The sequence below is a fragment of the Symphalangus syndactylus genome, chromosome 10 (assembly GCF_028878055.3).
Source record: "Symphalangus syndactylus isolate Jambi chromosome 10, NHGRI_mSymSyn1-v2.1_pri, whole genome shotgun sequence".
Classification (NCBI taxonomy): domain Eukaryota; kingdom Metazoa; phylum Chordata; class Mammalia; order Primates; family Hylobatidae; genus Symphalangus; species Symphalangus syndactylus.
Window position 1 is genome coordinate 56,127,452 of NC_072432.2, and position 19,598 is coordinate 56,147,049.

Here is a 19,598-nt window from a genome sequence, read left to right on the forward strand (position 1 = left end):
AACAAAGGTTAACCACTGAAGACAACTCTAGACCCTTATCAGGCTGGAGAGGACACCAGTTATCTATATAACACACTTTACTAACTAGTCTTTACCGTTTATTTACCTTACCACAGTTTGCTGCCCCTAGAGACTCAAAAGTTCTTTTCCTTTGTCTTGACACTTACCTAAAAATTTACTGTTCTTTTTTGAAGATGCTATATAAGCTGGAATTCAAAACGTCCTCTTAGAGAATTACTCATTCCCTGAGTGTCTCCCATGCAGCTGTATGAAATATGCATGTTAATAAACTGCTTGTTATTCTCTTGTTAGTCTGCCTTTTGTTATGAGGTCTGTCCCACCAGTGAAACTAAAGATAGGTAGAGGAAAATTATTTTTCTCCCCCTATACTACATGACATGAAAATGTATGCATTCTCTGTATATTAGTTTCTCATTGTTGCTGCAATAAACTGCCACAAACTTAGTAGCTTAAAACTAAACAAATTTGGCCGGCGCAGTGGTTCATGCCTGTAATCCCAGCACTTTGGGAGGCTAAGGCAGGTGGATCATGAGGTCAGGAGTTCAAGACCAGCCTGGCCAAGATGGTGAAACCTCGTCTCTACTAAAAATACAAAAAATAGCTGGGCATGGTGGCGGGTGCCTGTAATCCCAGCTACTGGGGAGGCTGAGGCAGGAGAATTGCTTGAACCTGGGAGGTGGAGGTTGCAGTGAGCTGAGATCATGGCCACTGCACTCCAGCCTGGGCAACAGAGCATGACTCCATCTCAAACAACAACAGCAACAACAAAAACAAAACAAATTTATTATTTTTCACTGCTTAGGTCAGAAGTTTAAAAATGAGTCTCACTGGGCTAAAATCAAGGTGCCAGTAGGCTTGCATTCTCTTTTGGAGGATGTAGGAGAGAATCTGTTTTCTTGCCTTTTTCAGCTTCTAGAAGCTGCCCCTGTTCCCTGGCTCATGGTCGCTTTCTTCATCTTCAAAGCTAGCCATGGCTGGTTTAGTCTTTCACACATTGCATCACCCTGACCTCTGCTTCTGCCATCATATCTCTTGTCTCTGACTCTGACCATCTCTTCCACTTTTTGCCCACTTGGTAATCCAGAATAATTTTCTCATCTCAAGGTTGGCTGATTGACATCTTTAATTCTTTCTGCAACCTTAATTCCCCTTTGCCATATAATCTGACATATTCACGAGTGCAGGCAACTAGGACATGTACATCTTTGGGGGACAATTATTCTACTTCCCATACTCTGTGAAGTCTTTTAGTAGAGTTATACAGTGGCAAGAGGCTCACTGAAGTCAGACTGCCTGAGTTCAAGTCCTAACCCTCTGCTTTCTCACTGTATGTTTTGGGGCAAGTCAATGATATTCTCTGCATCTTGGTGTCCATATCTGTAATATGGAAGTAATAATTTGTGGTGGAGGTTGAGATACTGTATACAAAGTGCTCATCATATGCCAGTACATGACATAGGGTAGATGTCCAATAAATATTGAACATGGGGCTCTGTGCTCCATAAGATTTCATAGATATTATGTTGTTTGTATTCATAGTATGGCTCTTACTAGTAATACATCTCTAGTTGATTTTAAACTTCTTTTAAGTCAAAGCTGTAATTGTAGAAAACAATATGGCTTACAATTAAAGGAAATCTCACAGGAGAATCTACCATACTAATACGTTAACATAATCACTTGATTTTTAAATACTTCTAAGTCTGCTTATAAACATTTTATAGTTATTTACAAGCTTCTAGAGAGTAGGGACAATGTCTTTATTCATTTTGTAGGCACTGGCTTGAACATTATTAGCATGCAATGAATGCAAGTGAATGACTGGATGAATCCTAGGAGGCTGAAGTGGCCAGAGGTGAGGGCAGAGACTGGGAAGTGGTAAGGCTTTTGTATTCTCACCTTCCTTTTGCTGCACCAAAAGTCCCCTAGCAGGTCACTTAACTTTGCTGTGTTTAAATCTTCTCAACGCAGCAAAGACATAGCAACTTATTTAGAGCTGCCTTGATCATTTCAGTGAATTTGGCTTTAGTCATGTGCAAGTAACAGAAAACTGGGCTCAAATAGGCTAAAGCAATAAGATGTTTATCAGCTCTTGTAACTGAGAAGTCATGGAGGTAGGTCAGGCTTGGGGCCAGCAGTTCACCAATGCCATCGTTTTGTCTCTACCTTTCTCTTCTCTGTTTTCACTATGTCTGCTTTAGTCTAATGCTGGCCTCTCTTATCACAAGACAGCTGCTAGCAGTTTCTAGGGCTCTTTGCTTTCTTGCTTCTGTCCTGCAGGAGGAGAGAGAAAAACTCTCAGTGGTAGTCACAGAAGAGTACAGAACTAGCTTTCTTAGAAACCAAGAAGCAGCCGGGCGTGGTGGCTCACACCTGTAATCCCAGCACTCTGGGAGGCCGAGATGGGCGGATCATGAGGTCAGGAGATCGAGACTATCCTGGCTAACACAGTGAAACCCTGTCTTTACTAAAAATACAACAAATTAGCTGGGTGCAGTGGTGGGCACCTGTACTCCCAGCTACTCGGGAGGCTGAGGCAGGAGAATTGCTTGAATCCAGGAGGAGGAGGTTGCAGTGAGCCGAGATCGCGCCACTGCACTCCAGCCTGGGTGACAGAGCGAGACTCCCTCTCAAAAAAACAAAATAACAACAACAACAACAAAACAAGAAGGAACTCTTCACATCTCATTAGATTGAGTCTCAGACTCTTGAGTCATCCCTGGACCAATCACAGTGGCCAAGGGAAAGTGGTTGCTGATCAACTTAAGCCAATTAGAGTTCACCTTTGGCTCTGTGTGTGTGTGTTCAACTTTTCCCTAAAGTGAAGTTACCAAATAAAATGTAGAAAATGTAGGCTGGCCAAAATACTCAAGCTGCATGGGGGGAGAGGTTTATTCTGAGCAGTCAAACCCAGCAAAAATGTAAATGGCTCAGCCCATCTAGGGGTATAAAACAGGCAACTTCTCCTAGGCAATGAAATCTGGCTGAGTGGAGTCAGAGTCTCTTACACCTTTATAAGCAGGTTCCTTTAATCATCCTTCTGGCTCATCATCTTTTTAATTTATGGAGCATTTCCTAAGGGTTTCAATGCAGAGATTTGCTTTTAAAGTGTCAAGTACTTCATTTATTCATTTGCAAGGATTTATTAAAGACCTACTCATGCAAGCTGTTCTGCTGAGCGCTGGGGATTCAGAAATGAATAACAAAACAGCCGCCAAGTTTAAAGATCTTACTACCAAATAGAGCCCCTGAACTGCTAGGATTCTTGGTTGATTTCAAGGATAAATCCTTGTCAGATTCTCAGTCTGACTGTAATTGGATCAAGAAAGTGAAGTCTTTGTGTCTGTACCTGAGCAGAAAGAACTCACCCACTTGTATCAGAGGGCTCAATGTTGGAGGACAGAGCTGATGCATTTTGGAAAGGATGCAAGTAGTCTGGAAGAAAGGTGCATAATCAGTAACAGAGAATGATACAACTTAAGCTTCTTGTGTTAAAGTTGTAAACATAGGACAGCTGGGAGATGGGGTGGAACAATTGAAATTGGGATATAGAATGTTGTTGCCGCTTGAAATGCATTCCACGGGGGTGTTGTGTGAACTGAATTGAAAGTGGTTTAAAACCATGCAGTTGCATCACAGTTCGTGACCTCTACTGGGAAGCCCTAGGGAGGAACCTGGGATCGAACCTGTCTATTAAAATCCTATTTTCTATCGTAGAAGTTGGCCATCTGGGTCATCCTGAGAGTTTCTACTGTTGATGAACTTCACATTCTAACTGCTTTCTCTCTAAATAACTACCTCCCTAGGGTAGAAGGTGCAGATCCCTAGGTGCATATGAAACTTACTTAAGCAATGAAGTGATTTCCTGCTGGTCACCTTAGGAAATCCTGAAGGACAAGGGTCTAGGCTGGGGCAAAACCTAGGGTTAAGCCAAGTTGCTTAAACTCTATTCCTTCATGTGGTTGCCATTCCCTTTCAATTTTGTAATGTTTGAGTGCTAGATGGACAGAGGAAGCCTAAGTATATTAAAACACATTTAGTCTTATAATCAAATAAAATTTCAAAGAAAACTAGGAGGACCCATATTTATGACATTTTTGGTCATTATTATACATGTGACAGTAGTCATGGTGATATTTTCTGCCTGTTATTCTAATTAGTAGTACTTTGATACAGTCAGACCAGTTTTAAGTTCTCCATTCTTTTTGTTCATTTTCCAGCATCCATAAAACACATTAAGACAAATTGTCAGGATCCCTAAAGGGGGCCTGTCAAATAAAACCCTCTGTCCAACCTGAGTGCTAAGGAAGGTAAGAATTAAAGCAAGAAAGTAAAGCAGATGAGAGTTCAAAATGCCAACTTTATTACTCCTAAAGGCTCACTTGGAGTATGTGTTTCATCAGATGTTCCTACCTAGTCATGGGCTGTGCTGGACCAAGGCCTATTCTCTGTGGTTTGGGGTGACAGCTGTCAGGTTTGCTCTTGGAGGAATACAAAAGAACCAGGAGGTAAAAAGAAGAGCTGAGCGTGTCCAGTTTATTCCTTTAAATTTTTCCCTTAGGCAAGTCACTCCCATAGATCATGGGTGTTACATTAAATGAGCTCCCTCCACGTGGAAAGCTTCATCAAAAGCAGAGAAGTGTTCTTTTTAATGCATAAACAGTTCTTTTGATATTTTATACAGTTTAATCCTCTGTTTACATACGGACTCAATCACACTATCATCCAAAGACACGATCTTGGATTCAAAACAACTGTGGACCTCCTCTGTCCACTATTATCCCCTGTTCTACCCTTGTTCATCCTCCACATGCAGTAAAGCTGGTCACTGAGCTCAGACTTTTTGAGGTTCTCTTCTGTATTTATTTTAAATTATTTAATTATATTAAATCTCATTTAATCCTACTCATTGGGATGGTAGCTTGTCATATGCCAGTCATTTTATATACATCATCCCAATTAATTCATAACAAGCCTTAAGAGTAGGATTTATTCTCATTTATAGAAGCCAAAACTGTCATTTAGAGAGGATAATTCATCCACGGTTAAAGAGATAGTAAATAGTAAAAACAGGATTCAAACCTGTGTTCCTTCACTCCAAAAGCCTGTACAAGGGCTGTGACTGAAAGAAGCTGATAATCCCAAGTAGTTAATTCTGTGGTTTTGGCAATATTGAAGACTGGGTCTGAAACAGGTGAAATGCATCTATCATGTCCTGAAAAGTGAGCAAGGCCACATCAGTCTTTCTTTCCTAGAAGAGGAATGGTGAATAGTGTAGTTGGGTATTGAGCTCTCTGAAAAGGGAGAGAAAGATAAAAGCCACTTACATCTTTAATATAGGCATCTGTCCTCCTAACCCCCACAACTTAGAAGTTACAAGCTAGAAGGCTGCAGCATTAAGTTTTCTAGCTTTTCTGCACATAGTAGGGTGTGGACTTGGAAGAGGCTTGATTTACCTTTGGGTGGGAGCCCTGAGGCAGAGAGAGTCAGGTGGGTAAACAGTGAGTTGCGTAGCTTATTGACCTACTGTTTTCAGGCATGTATTCTCAGTCACTGGCTCCAAAAGTCCTCCTCTCTTTTAGCGCTCCTCTTTCCTTTCCCTCCTCCAGGGAGGACAGAGGTTTTTATTTAAGAGGCCCCCTTCAGGAATCCTGATAACTTGTCTTAATGGTATTTATGGATGCTGGAAAAATGAACAAAAAGAATGGAGAACTTAAAACTGGTCTGGTTATATCAAAGTAATACTAATTAGAATAACTGGCAGAAAATATCATCATAACTGTCACATGTATAATAATGACCAAAAATGTCATAAATGTGGGTCCTCTTTTCTTTGAAATTTTGATTGTTAACACTAAATATGTTTTAATATACTTAGGATTCCTCTGTCCATCTAGCACTCAAACATTATAAAATTGAGAGGGAATAGCAACCACATGAGTGGATACAGTTTAAGCAACTTGGCTTAACCCTAGCTTTTGCTGCCAGCTTAGACTCTTGCCTTGTGAGATTTCCTAAGCTGACCTGCAAGAAGTTACTTCACTGCTTAAGTAAGTTTCATATGCTCCAAGGGATCTGCACCTGCACTGCTAAGAACTCGTAGCTCCATGGTCAACAAGGGCTTCTCTGCTGTTAGTGGAGGAGGAGAAGGAAAAGAAAGTGAGCATTCTATATTTCCTTTTGGGGGAGTAGGCACCTGTGCACATGCATATCTGTTTCTGAGGATACATGATTTCCAATTATCTTTGTCTCTGGAGCAGAATGCTTTCCTTCACTTTCTTCCTGGTGAATAATGCCATAAACATCTATTACTTTCATCTCTGGAAGTGCCTTGCATGTTCCACTCCAACTACACCATGCCCCAAACCTCTAATCAAAATATTAAGGCAACCTGTCATTCAAATCCTATCTACCTGCAGCAGTTCCCTAGACAAAGTCATCCACGTTGACTACTATGTGCACAGCAAGTTGCTTTTTGATTTAAGAGAAACTTGAAATTGTTGTAGCTCAGGAATAGTGTGCTGGTAATGACTACTTTTCTTCTTTCCTAATTATCTGGATATCTGATAAGAATAATGAACATCTCACCCAGAACTATAGGCAAAAACCTACACCTCTGGTGTGTAAATGACTGTGACTGAGAGGGAATGGCAACCACATGAGTGGGTAGAGTTTAAGCAACTTGGCCTGTTATGTAGCGTGGGCCTGAGTCACACAATCAAATTCTTAATTGAAGAGAGATGGCAAAAGGAGATTTTAGAATATTATTAACAATGTTTCTGAAACACTTAGGATTTCTCATAACAAGGAAATATTCCTAGGTTTCTGGTTCATTGGTAATTTGAGTTTGCCTTTGTAGATTTACTCATTTCTCTTATTAACACTAAAAAGTAAAATAAATAAAATTAAGGCCATAAAAATTCGTTCTCTTTGCTTCTGCACTGCCCAAGAATACTATGGAGTAAGAACTCCAGGAAACTTAACTTGATTTTAAATTCTATCAATAAATGTAAAAAAGGAAAAGAAAACTATGTTTCATTAATTTCTCTCAGTCTGTGTCCATCTTCTTTAAAACAAAACTGGAGCCTCTGACAAGATTCTGTTCCACTGGTTTTAGTATTAGTTGGGGTGAAGAAGGAGCCTATCAGTCCTTTCTTTAAAATTGTACCTTGGAGACATTCGTGTTGTTCATGGAGTACTTAAGAGTTTTGCCCTTGAACTGATTCCCAAGTAGGAACTCATTTATAGACTTCAATATGAATATGTAATCCACATGTCCTTGAATTTGGCAGGACCATTGAAAAAGAACCAACATGTTATATGTGATATATTTTTTATAAGGCACCTTAGTGCCATGTCATAGATTAAAATGGGCAGGTGATTCTGGCCAAAAAGATAGTTTGTTAAATCTAGCTACAAATGTGGAAATTTGACTTATGTTTAAGTTTCCCTATCACTAAAGAATAGTTTGATACAATTTTCTTCGTGTAATTGCAAAGAATTGTTTGTGGTAGGGAAAAATCCTTTAACTTGCCAGAGGGTCTTTCCTTTGCCTTTTCTATTAATAGCTCACATTTCTTGAGAGCCAATATTGACCAGCCTTTGTGCTACATACATTTGTGCATTGGTAAATGCTTAGGAACTGGGTCTCAAAAATAGTTCCGATTTGTAGCTTTTGCCAGTTTCTGTGGTGTAAATATCCCCACCATGGTCAGTTTCAAGCCATGATTGTGCTGTCACTGAAGGGAGTGGGGAGTTGGGAAGACATGCTACCAGTAGGCTCTTGTGGGCAAATAGGAGTCAACTCCAGTACAACAGTGGCTAGACGTTTACATGTGCTAACTCTCAACGCAGTTCTATGATTTAGACTCTGTAACTACCACATTTCAAAGATGAGAAAGCTGAAGCATTGAGAGAATTTTTTTTATTATAGACAGATATGATTTCATATTACCTTTTAGTTAATTCCAATTATATTTCTATTTTTTTCTAGTTGATTTCTAGTTGATTCTTTTATTATTATTATTATTATTACTATACTTTAAGTTTTAGGGTACATGTGCACAATGTGCAGGTTTGTTACATATGTATCCATGTGCCATGTTGGTGTGCTGCACCCATCAACTCGTCATTTAGCATTAGGTATATCTCCTAATGCTGTTCCTCCCCCCTCCCCCCACCCCACAACACTCTCTGGAGTGTGATGTTCCCCTTCCTGTGTCCATGTGTTCTCATTGTTCAATTCCCACCTATGAGTGAGAACATGCGACGTTTAGTTTTTTGTCCTTGCGATAGTTTGCTGATGGTTTCCCGTTTCATCCATGTCCCTACAAAGGACATGAACTCATCATTTTTTATGGCTGCATAGTATTCCATGGTGTATATGTGCCACATTTTCTTAATCCAGTCTATTGTTGTTGGACATTTGGGTTGGTTCCAAGTCTTTGCTATTGTGAATAGTGCCACAATAAACATACGTGTGCATTTTTTGAGATGGAGTCTCGCTCTGTCACCCAGGCTGGAGTGCAGTGGTGCGATCTCGGCTCACTGTAAGCTCCAACTCCCGGGTTCACGCCATTTTCCTGCCTCAGCCTCCCGAGTAGCTGGCACTATAGGTGCCTGCCACCACACCCGGCTAATTTTTTTGTATTTCTAGTAGAGACAGGGTTTCACCGTGTTAGCCAGGATGGTCTTGATCTCCTGACCTCGTGATCCGCCCGCCTCGGCCTCCCAAAGTGCTGGGATTACAGGCGTGAGCTACTGCGCCCGGCCAGCATTGAGAGAATTAACTTATCCAAGTGACACAGCTAGTAAGTGGACAGCCAGGATGTGCACACAAACAAACTGGCTTCAGGGTCCATGCTGGTAAACACTTTGCAGTCACCTTCAGCATTGGTAGTGGTTTCACCTCCAGTTCAGAAGTTTGGTGGACATATTGTTTATCAATATGAGGTCATTGAGTGTGAAAATTATAAAGTAGAAAATTGTATTACTCTATAATTCATCTATGTTTTATATCTTTATATATAAGTTCATCTTTGTAAATTACTTAAGATAATGGTTATACGTGGTCATTTGGGGGCTAAGATTGTGTCCACTTTTGGGAATATCTCTTAGAGTAAGTAAAAACCATCTTGAGAGTGTTGAGAGTGAGTGTTCTGGTAGAAAATGGAGGGTGGGGAGCCCCTGTGGACAGATGAGGGATGACGGGTAGGGTCTCCCATCAGGGACTGGGATCCCAGGCTCCTGGCTGTGAGTCGCATACTACTTAGCTGGAGCAGCTTCCTGGACCACTTCCACCTGGATTTCCTAGGAGTGCCTCTACATGTTTGCTCCTCTGCCCATGAGCCTCAGGGAGTGGCATGAGCTCAGCATCTCATAAGTGCGGGTGTCTCCATGATTTGAGCTATGAACCCCAGGTAAAGGTAATATGCCCCCTCAGTAACCTCTCCTTAGGCTTCTTGATGTTGAAATTTTGTTTTTTGGGTAGAGACTTAAGTACGTAGCAATGAATGATCTTTTTTAAGGGAGCCTTGACTCCAATTTAGGTATAACATTCCGTTACCAAGGAAATTATAACTGTAATTACTATTTTTTTTAACATTTAAACTCAATGCACCCACAATGGTATCTATTAGGTTGGTGCAAAAATGATTGCAGTTTTTGCCATTACTTTTAATGACAATTAAACGCAATCATTTTTGCACCAACCTAAATATATGTAATTCATATGTGCCCTGAAGGAAGTTGCTTCCTGTCGCATCTAGTACTGTTTATAAATCATCTCACTATTTCACATGTGCTATTCAAGCATTGCACAGTCAATACAAACAGAAAAAAAATAGCCTTTTCTTGATAGCTCCACACCTCTACTGCCACCCACCTCCCCTGCTTCACCTCATGCCAAAGAAGCACCAAAACCAGTCACCTAAGATCTTTGCATCTGGATCAGACTTTATAGCGAGTCAAAGGGGCTTACATTCTCCAACAACAGTAGTAACTTGAAATTAAAATTTCATTTTTGGTATTATTCACAAAAAGCCTTGTCGCAATTTCCTTCAGCCTAAACTCTAGTTTTCTTTCATTTTCTTTGTTTTATGTTTCTCTTTTCTGACCCCAGAAAGTTCTATTTCATTGTCTGGTTTTCTCTATTCAACTGCTGCCGAAGTCAACTCCAGGCATCAGTCTCTGCAAACTAAAATCCCATTAAAAGTGTTCTGAAAAATCCTGACCTTTTCCACCCTTCTCCACTTGCCTTTAAAGGGGGAAGGGCCATGCAGAGCATTGGTCCTCACTGATATGAGATATGCCCATGTGCATGCACCCCCCACCTGTACCCACCAGGCAGAACCAGCTCACTTTTGGTTCTGGTAACAATTTGATTTTTCCTTTTCACATAGGACACATATAATTCTAGGATTTTCTCTAATGCAGTGTGGTTGTAGATGTAGTGATGATATAGCAGGTGAAATTATAGCTTAGTATGATTGTTCAACCATGCAGTCTGTTTTGTCCTTCAGGAGTTCCATCTCATTTATATCTTTTTATTTCAGTATCAGTTTTATTATTTAAATTAATCCCATTAATGTAGGGATGGATTTTATGGCATAGAGATTATAGAAATATCTGGCAACAAGAATCTGTGTTCAGGTGTATTCAGAGGGTGGATGCCTTTTGTAAACAGGCCCAAACAAACTTGGATATGCTTTTGGGTAGATCTTAGTAGCCCCCTAATAATTAGAGGGTATGATGATTAGCTACCCACTCCTCACCCCCTTGGCACCAGGTTGTAATGAAAGCAAGTCTTAGATTAAATTTTTCCACTCATGCAGATGCTTATTAGCAAGCACAGTTATAACACTTGTTCTGCAGGTGGATGAAGCCACAGTTCTGTCCTTTTTGGTCTCCCAAAACATCTTGCAGTAAGGTTCACTTGAGGCAATGCAGCCCTATTTCAGTGTCAGGAATCAGTGAACTATTGGGAAACCAAAAATCTGCTGACCCACTGGCTGGGCACAGGATGTTTAGCAATTAAGCTACAACTATAAGCCTTATTATATTTTGATACTGTTTTCATGTATTAATATATGTAGGGGTGTGTCCCAATGCACCTGTTTTGAATCCCTCTAATTTCATCTAAGGTAACCCATTTCTAGCATCTGTGATGCTAATTGCAAGCCACTAATTGCACCCATGAAAACCCTTTTTAGCCTTTATTAAGCCACTTGTCAAAGCCTGTGGTGTTGATCAGAGATAAGGACAGCTGAAGGCGCTTGTAGTAGTTGCCCATGATTACATGGTGGCTGACTATCCCTGGAATGTAAATTTCCAATTCTGGTAACTATAGTTAGATTGTAGTTTAACAGTTATATAATACCATGTTGTAACAAAATAGGAGTTTAGAAGGAAATATCCTTTGTCCCAAGATATTTAAGATTTTGAATGTTCTTTCTAATCACAGGACATCATTACTCCTCTCCTCCAAAGAATATCTCCAAGACTACAGAGACAGCATGACACTGTTCCTTTTTCTGCAGCACAAGATTACAAACAGAAATAGAATACACTGTTGGAAATAAACATGAATGAAGCCAGTCTGCTTTGATAGAAATACATCTTGTGATGGGTTAGACCTTAGAACTTTCTAAAGGGATAGATACTTTTCTGGCCTATGAACTTTGTTTCCCTAAAAAATGAACTAAAAAGAATGCTAGAAAAATGTAGAAACTAAATCCCTAGAAACTTCTATGTGGTTTCTTTGTATTTTATTTCTTTTAAATTCAGTGTGGTAAATATTGTTTATGACACGCAGCCCAAATAAAATCCATAGCAATTTGAAACTCTGCCCACCATTAAGTGTGGGTTTTTTTTTTCTGGTAATTTTATACCTCAATTCAGACAAACTGATGCTTTTTCCATTAAGGAGAAAAAGACAAATAAGGGGAGTAGGCAATTAACCTTCCTAACCAACCTGCAAAATAAAATATGCATGGAAACTATGGTTCTTAATTAGCCAAGGACAATGGGAAAACGAGTTTATGCGAGGCCACTTGAAAATTGTTTGCAAATTTGTCTACATTTTTACATTATTTAAGTTAGATGGCAAATTTATATTTCTAATTAGGATCTCAACTCAATGGTAAAAATCTTATACTGAGTTCCATTGGAGGAGTTAGAAACCAGCTAATAATTTTGTTGACACTTGTGTTCTAGAGAAGTGAGTTCAAATTTTGATGTATAATATTTTATAGGTAGATTTGAATAAATGGCTTCCTGTCAGTCATGGTAGACTGCTTATGCTTTTACTTTCTGGCTGCCATATCTTTGAACATAATTCCCCTTGTCCTCATTGTCCTATTCCCTTACTGCTATTTCACTGACCTCTCCAATCTGAACTATATAACTTTTATTGTGCTAAGCCTGTGATTTCTTCAATGATAGGATGGTGAAGCCAGGGAGGATACCTGCATTTGGATCTGGATTCATTTGGGATCTTGGTGGTAGGATCAGAAGGACATATCCAGTTACGAGTGCTGGGAAGTCAGTAAGTGTGGCATGGTAAACATGGTACCTAGTAAGGAGGGAAATTTAAAGTTGCCCATGATGTAGGGATAGAAAGGATATAGCGTTTGTGCTCACCAGCCCTAGCGTTGTACATCATTGAAAGCCATCACTAATTGATGATGATGTTCTTTTTTTTAGAACCTGAACATGGCCTTGGACTTCTTTTCAACAAAGTGCTCTAGGCAGCCAGTACACTTAAATGAATTGATCCTTGTAGTCTAATTGGGCAACTTAAATAGCAGACAGATCTATGTGATAAGAAATTGCAGAGCAGGCAATATCTGGAACAGCAGTCAGACAGTTCATAGGCATTGTTAGAGCAGGCTCTTAGCCACTAACTAGCCTGAAATGCTAGTCCTTTGGAGAGTGACAAGCAAAAGCAAGACATGAAGCATTCAGTTGTTAAGGTAACAGGATGTGGGAAGGTTACCAAGATGGGGAACAGGACAGAGTTCCAGAACTGGGCTATCAAGTGGGAACTGGCACTCAAGAAGAAAGAAAAGTCATCTTATCAGGCCTGGGGAGGAAAGTTGAAGCTGAGTTAGCTACAGGGAAAGCTTGATGTTATTCTCTAAAGTGATTAAGGCAGAGAGGGAAGAGAGGGAGAACAGTATTCACTTGGTACCTGCTGTGTGCCAGGGACTGTTTAGTACTTTATAGACTTGGTCTTATTTCAGAGGCAGCTTCTGTAACCCCTTCTGCCTCATAGTAGGTTTATTCCTGGCCTAGATCCAGGCCACCCTACAGAGACCTAGCACCAGGCCAGAGCCATCACCGGCCACCTACTCTCTTATTACTTGTCTTTTAAAATCCTCAACTGTATTTTAAGCTCTCAAAGGAAGACACCAGGCCTGCTGCTTCTCTGTATTCTCCTCAGGGTCTTACGTGTCTTAGGTACTTGATAAACAATTAATTGATTGCTGTTTCCTGGTACATGTGGCATCTGCCTTAGAAGAAAAATATTTCTGAGAATTGTGTCTCAAAGCAGATCTCTGTGAGATCAAATCCTGACTGTCCTTGCACTTCAGTCTCATATAGTCATTGTATAAGTAGATAACACCAGTAAGAATTAAGCTGCAGATCTCAATATGCCATAAGTAATTAGAGAGAATTCACCCAATGGGATGTTTTTCACACTGAAACTCTATGTGAGGAAGAGTCTGGGCTGCCAGCTATGAGGCCTAAGAAAGGAAACACAGTACCGAATTCCCACAACCTCTCTAGGATGAGAAAACAGTAATCCCAGGTATGTCCCTGCAAACCCCCTGCTCACCTCAACGTGCCTTTTGTTTTGTCTGCAACTACTATAGTACTTACCTGCACCTTTGAGTTAAGTCCATAAGGGTATATGTTAAGATCTAGTTAGCCTCTGGAGGATTTACATTAGACCATTATCAGTCTTCTGTTTTGTAAGATCAAAATGATGATTCTCGGCCAGTCGTGGTGGCTCACGCCTGTAATCTCAGCACTTTGGGAGGCTAAGGTGGGTGGATTGCTTGAGCCCAGGCGTTCAAGACCAGCCTGGGCAACATGCTGAAACCCCATCTCTACAAAAAAATACAAAAATTAGTTGGGTGTAGTGGTGTGCACCTGTGGTCCCAGCTACTGAGGAGGCGGAAGTAGGAGGATCTCTTGAGCTCAGGAGGTGGAGGTTGCAGTGAGCCAAGACTACACCACTGCACTCCAGCCCAGGTAACAGAGTGAGACCCTGTCTCAAAAAAGGGATACTCTTTCTCTAAGGTCTGTCCAGTTAAGCTTGGTATTGCAAAATAATTTGAGAGGAAAATTGTGTCCAAATTAAAAATGAAATAGCATGGGCTTTGGAGTTAAATGGTATGTTTACTATGTCACTGACTTCTTTGGGCAAGGTAATAAGCCTCTTTAATTCTCAGTTTCTTCATCTCTAAAATGAAGATAACAATGCCTGCATACATGTTTTTATAAGGATCTAAGACAATGGTCATAAACTACATAGTATGTAGTAGATGCCCAATGAAGTGTGGATGTTATTACTACATTTTAAAATTGGTTTTTGGAAAGTAGGAGATGAACCATTTCTTGTCCATCTTTATTCTTTTCTGACTTTTTCTTTATCCAAAAAAACGAATGAACCAACAAAATATAAAATTATTATGATGTTTTGCATTTTTAGTATTTCTATCCATTGAATATGCAAGTATTTATTATTTATTATTTTATCACTAAGGTAACATATACCATAATGTAAGTGCAAGTGCAAATATTGAGGCATATGCTATAGGGGTTACAGCATTTTACCCAAGCTGTCAGGGAATTTAGTTGATAGAAAAAGGGCAAGATGAGCCTTTGATGTACAGATACTATCGAAAAAAGCAAACCTGTGTCTTTGAAGACATAAGAAATCCAAAATGCAAATATGGAGGATGTCTCCCTATCATACCCCCATCCCTGCCATGTTCTTCAATATTATAGTTTTAAGTATTTGTTCTAGCCCTCAGTGACCTTTCAATCCTAACTGATATTCTTATTTAGATATTTAAATATTCTTATCTATCTCATATCTCTCACACAATCATGACAGATCACAGTGAGATGTACAAAGACAATCCTAATCCAACAGTATCTTGGCACAATTAGCTTAAGAAAAATATTAATTCATGATAAAAGCCTGCTGTGTTGTATGTAAGTGTGTGTGGCCTTAGTCACTACAGAACTGGTTAATATTCTGTAAAAATATTTTTACAAGCTCAGTTTCAGTTACTATAATCATGACAATAATTTTTCACACCCTGGCACCTATTGAATTAGCAACCAAGTTCTTTTCTTCAGCCATTATTCAAATGGATTCTGTCTGCATTCAAATTAATCTCAAGATCATAGAAATTAACAATGGGAAAGGTACATTAAATCACGTAGTCCATTTCTTTGCTAGGGGAGAATTGAGCTGTACATTATAATCTCTAGTGCTTTGTCTGGTGTGTTTTAAATGTCTCAAATAATTGTTATTCTGATTCTGGGTGGTCATCTCTTCAAATTCCAGGGGAAATTCTTTTTCACAGTCTACTGGTGTGTGTGCGTGTGTGTGTGTGTGTGTGTATGTGTGTGTATATATATATATGGATTTTCTGATGCTGTGCAATTTGCCAGTGCTCAGAGCCTCTAGGAATCAGGCAGTGAGTTTTCCAGAGGGGTATGTGTGGGGGCAGTGGGGTGGGTGTATGCATGCATTGAAGGGGTTTAGGTGAATCACGGTGAAAGGGAGAGAAAGACAACAAGAGGGCAACTTGAGAAGGATGGTATGTTCGATTGTATTTGAGATTGGACAGTTGTTTGCTTTCATTTAGTGATACCCTGGGTGGTTTGAGGAAGAGAAGCGGGAAATAGGCATAGTCACTAAACCAAGAGAGGGGCACTGAAAACTGTGGATGAGTCTGATGCCAATTTGAGTAGGAATTATGACATTTTTAATGAAGTCAAATATCTAGAAGTCAAGTGAAAAATTCTTTAATTTAGCTTATATATTATTAATCTTACATATGGATACTGTAAAAGTTATGTGCTCCAAAGTAGAAAGTCAGAGGCTAGGCATTCTGATGTTAGCCATTTTTCTTTCTTTTTAATTCAGTTGAAGCCTTCCAATTAGACAGATACAGAGACAGATAGGCAGAATAGTCATCTATACTTACCATAAAGTTGAGAAACAAAGCATTATTAGTATAGTATAAACCCTGCCTTGATTGTTGTTTAACTCAAATGTTCTCAATTTTCTTATTTATAAAATAAGATAAACAGAAGTGAATCAAACACTTCAAAAATGTTAGGGCATAGCATAAATGTTAGGTCATAAAATATAAATAACAGCAAAAATGTTAGGAGATAAAACAAATTATATGATTAATAACACATGCATTATTAAAATTAAATGAGTTTAATAGAAGACAGAGAAAGAGTTGTCCCTAGAACTGACATGAGAAGCACAAGGATTCCTTCTTTCAGAATCTCATGGAATATAAGGATCATAAAGGACCTTAAATTTATTCACCTTCTGTTGTATTGCTTGAATTTCCACTTTAACATCCAGGACAAGTATCTGTTCAACTCTTGCTTGCTCACCTTCTGTGATGAAAAAGTCATTAGCACTCAAAGCTTCAGTTAATAGTAGTTTGAAGGTTCTTATTTCCATTGAGACTCAAACTCTCCCTCCTCAACACTTTCACCCATGGGTCCTATCGTTAAGGGTCATACAAAACTAATCGAATCTCTTAGAACAGCTCTTCACACCGTTGAACACAGTTGTCATTGCTCCTTGCCTCCACCCTCTAAGCGCTCCTACCTCCAGTTTCTTAATCTAATTCACTCTTTCCCAGACACCATTGCTCTGCCTGCTTGTTTTGGACATGACTGTCTTAAGTGGCGGCTCCAGGCAAGCCTATTCTTCACAGTCTTTATGAAATGCATTCCTTCAGTGCTTGGAACATAGCAGGGACTTAATTTTTATATTTGCTACATGGAAGAGCATATTCTAGCTAACCCCATAGAATATGCATCTAGTATTGTAAGCCTCAGTTTACAAAAACAATTTCTTCAGTACCTCTCATGTCATTTTTCTCCCCAAGTCTCAGTCCTCATTAGATGAGGGAAAAACATCACTTTTGCTTCTAACTCCTTCAATCTCTCACAAAGTGATCCACCTTTTTCCATAAGCCAAAAACACAGCAAGAATTACTTCAATTACTTCCTCTCCTCCTCTCTTCCAAAAAAGGAAACCAGTTTGCATTTCACACATACAGTACTCTCTCATTTGCTAGCTAAAATGTATTGAGGGTTTACTTTGCACCAACTACAAAGCCCTCCTGTAACCTCTGAGAAGCCATGGTGTAGGCTTTACTGCAGTGACATGATGGTGTTACTCAGGCTGAAGCTCATCCATATAAAGTCCTTGTGCAAACTATGAAAAGGTACCCTCTGTGGTGGGCTCCTAGAAAAGCCTTCTCTGCCCTGCAGGAAGCCCCCTCCCTTCTATATCAAACCCTTAGTGGAATCACTCTTGGACAAGCCAGCAAATCAGATCTGATAACAGAAAAGCTCTTGGAAATGTTTGTTGATTAAAGAATGATGTTATGAAAAGAAACAAACCAAATGCTAATTAGTGACTTCAAGGGGAATAAGCCAAAATAATTTGTTTAAGTTTAGCCCTGCCTGCAAAGTAAGGCCACTTTGCTCAGGCATGTACAATTTTGCATAGAAAAATATTAACAAAGTCCTCAAGGGTGAGGAAGGTTAGTAATTTGAAACTGGACCTGCTGTGGTTCCTGATGCTGTTGAGTCCACTGACTGCCGGATCGCTAACCTTGCCTTTTCAGTTAAATGTTCCTGTACAGACAGAAGGTGGAGAAACCACCCCTGCAGGTTGCCTGCTGCCTGATGGTCCCAGCTCTCCATCCCAGTTATTTGTTTGGTGATGAAAAGCTGAGCTCATAAAGAAGTGGAAAGTGCTGGAAGAAAGAATTAACACATCCCTCCTAGGGAGGCCAAATGTTAGATCAATCATGTCTTCCAGCCACTGCAGTGATTGCAGACAATGAGATGTTAATTTATGCACAGTGCCATCAGGAGCCTGGGAAGTGAGTTCTATAATCTGTCTGATTCTTCAGCCAGTGTAGCTGCCTCTCTGTAACCTTTGGGCTCTTGGCAGGTGCACCCCGCCCCCACCCCCTGACTGCAGTGGCCACCTATGGGATCCGCAGACGAGGCTTCATCTCCTAACTTTCCTGACCCTTTCCACACTCTCCAGTGTTTCTTCCTCCTTCCCCCTATCCAAGTCTGAGGTGCCTTGGTGGTAGGACAATAAGGAAAACTTTGCAGTCACTTGGAAAAATTGCTGACCAACTGAAAATACATTTCTACAACCTGCAGGGAAACAGCGATGTGTGTAAAAATGAAATAGGTTGATTTCATGTGGTTTTGAAGAGGCCATTTAGAACTATGGAAAATAGCACCCAGTTTTGCAATACTGGGAACCTGAACCTGCAGTTTGTATATGATTATCTACCCACCCCCGCCCCCCCACCGCCATCCCCCACCCTCACCTCCGCAAAGGCCTACATTCTGTCTTTTTCTGTGAAGGCGGATGGGGAAGAGGTAATGGAACCATCAGCAAGCAAGCCAGAATTCACCCCCTAGCAATATGAATAATTAGACGTTCTTAAATGGAAATTGGAATGGTTACAGATGATGTAACATTTGTTGATGTAAAATGGAATGTCCCCAGCAGCATAGATAGCTTTAATTGTTCCTATCCCAGAGCTTTTATAAAGCCAGTGATAAACTATATTTTGTAGTATTTTCATGGCAGATGCCCTGGATGGCAAAAAAAAATATGTAAAGTTATCTTTCTAGATGGAGCGTGAAGGCTCAAAGAGCAGTGCTTTGTCCTGCATTGCAAGTGTAATAAGCCAAAGGTAATTTTCATTTGCTTTTTGTTTGTGTCCTGTCACAAGATATAGGACACCTTGTAGGACTGAGCCATGTGCTTGATCTTGATGAAGTGCTCTGTTCATTTTGTTACTCATTTTCTCTGTAGTATGTCTTATTTAGAGGGACTGGGAGGGAGGATGACATGATAGAAGTTTGGAGAAGAGGATGAGAGAGCTTCTTGGTCTGGTGTGTGGAAAGGTCAGATTGAATGAGGGGACCTTTCTGGTAGACCTCTTATGCTGATGGCTCCGGTCACCCTACAAGAGCTTGGAAAAGTGTCATGGCTCTAGGTCATAGAGGAGAGGTTTGTGCCATTGTTTCCAAGGCTGGTTTGTTCTTGATGTGAACATACCATCATGGTTCAGTGATTATTCACAGACTCATAGATGGAAAAACTCAACCTCCAGGGGCCATCTCTGCAGTGTGTCCAAATTCATACTCTGTAATTTCTAAGCCACATCTCAGTAGAAGCCATCTTTGAGCATACTGTATCCATTTTAATGCACTACACTGACTTGTCTTCTCAGTAAGGTGTTTTACATAGTACTCTGGTACAG

At 40.1% G+C, this 19,598-nt stretch overlaps 1 protein-coding gene and 1 long non-coding RNA gene across 3 annotated transcripts in view; one reads left to right on the forward strand and one right to left on the reverse strand.

Moving 5' to 3' along the window:
* The window catches only part of RASGEF1B (RasGEF domain family member 1B), a 633,330-nt gene that overhangs the window by 61,977 nt on the left and 551,755 nt on the right, over positions 1-19,598 (forward strand). The window lies entirely within an intron of this gene.
* Positions 2,207-18,730, reverse strand: LOC129492191 (uncharacterized). Its single transcript, XR_008660752.1, has 3 exons — positions 18,654-18,730; positions 16,607-16,680; positions 2,207-2,295 (listed from the first exon to the last, which is right to left on the reverse strand). It is a non-coding gene; the product is annotated as an uncharacterized lncRNA (long non-coding RNA).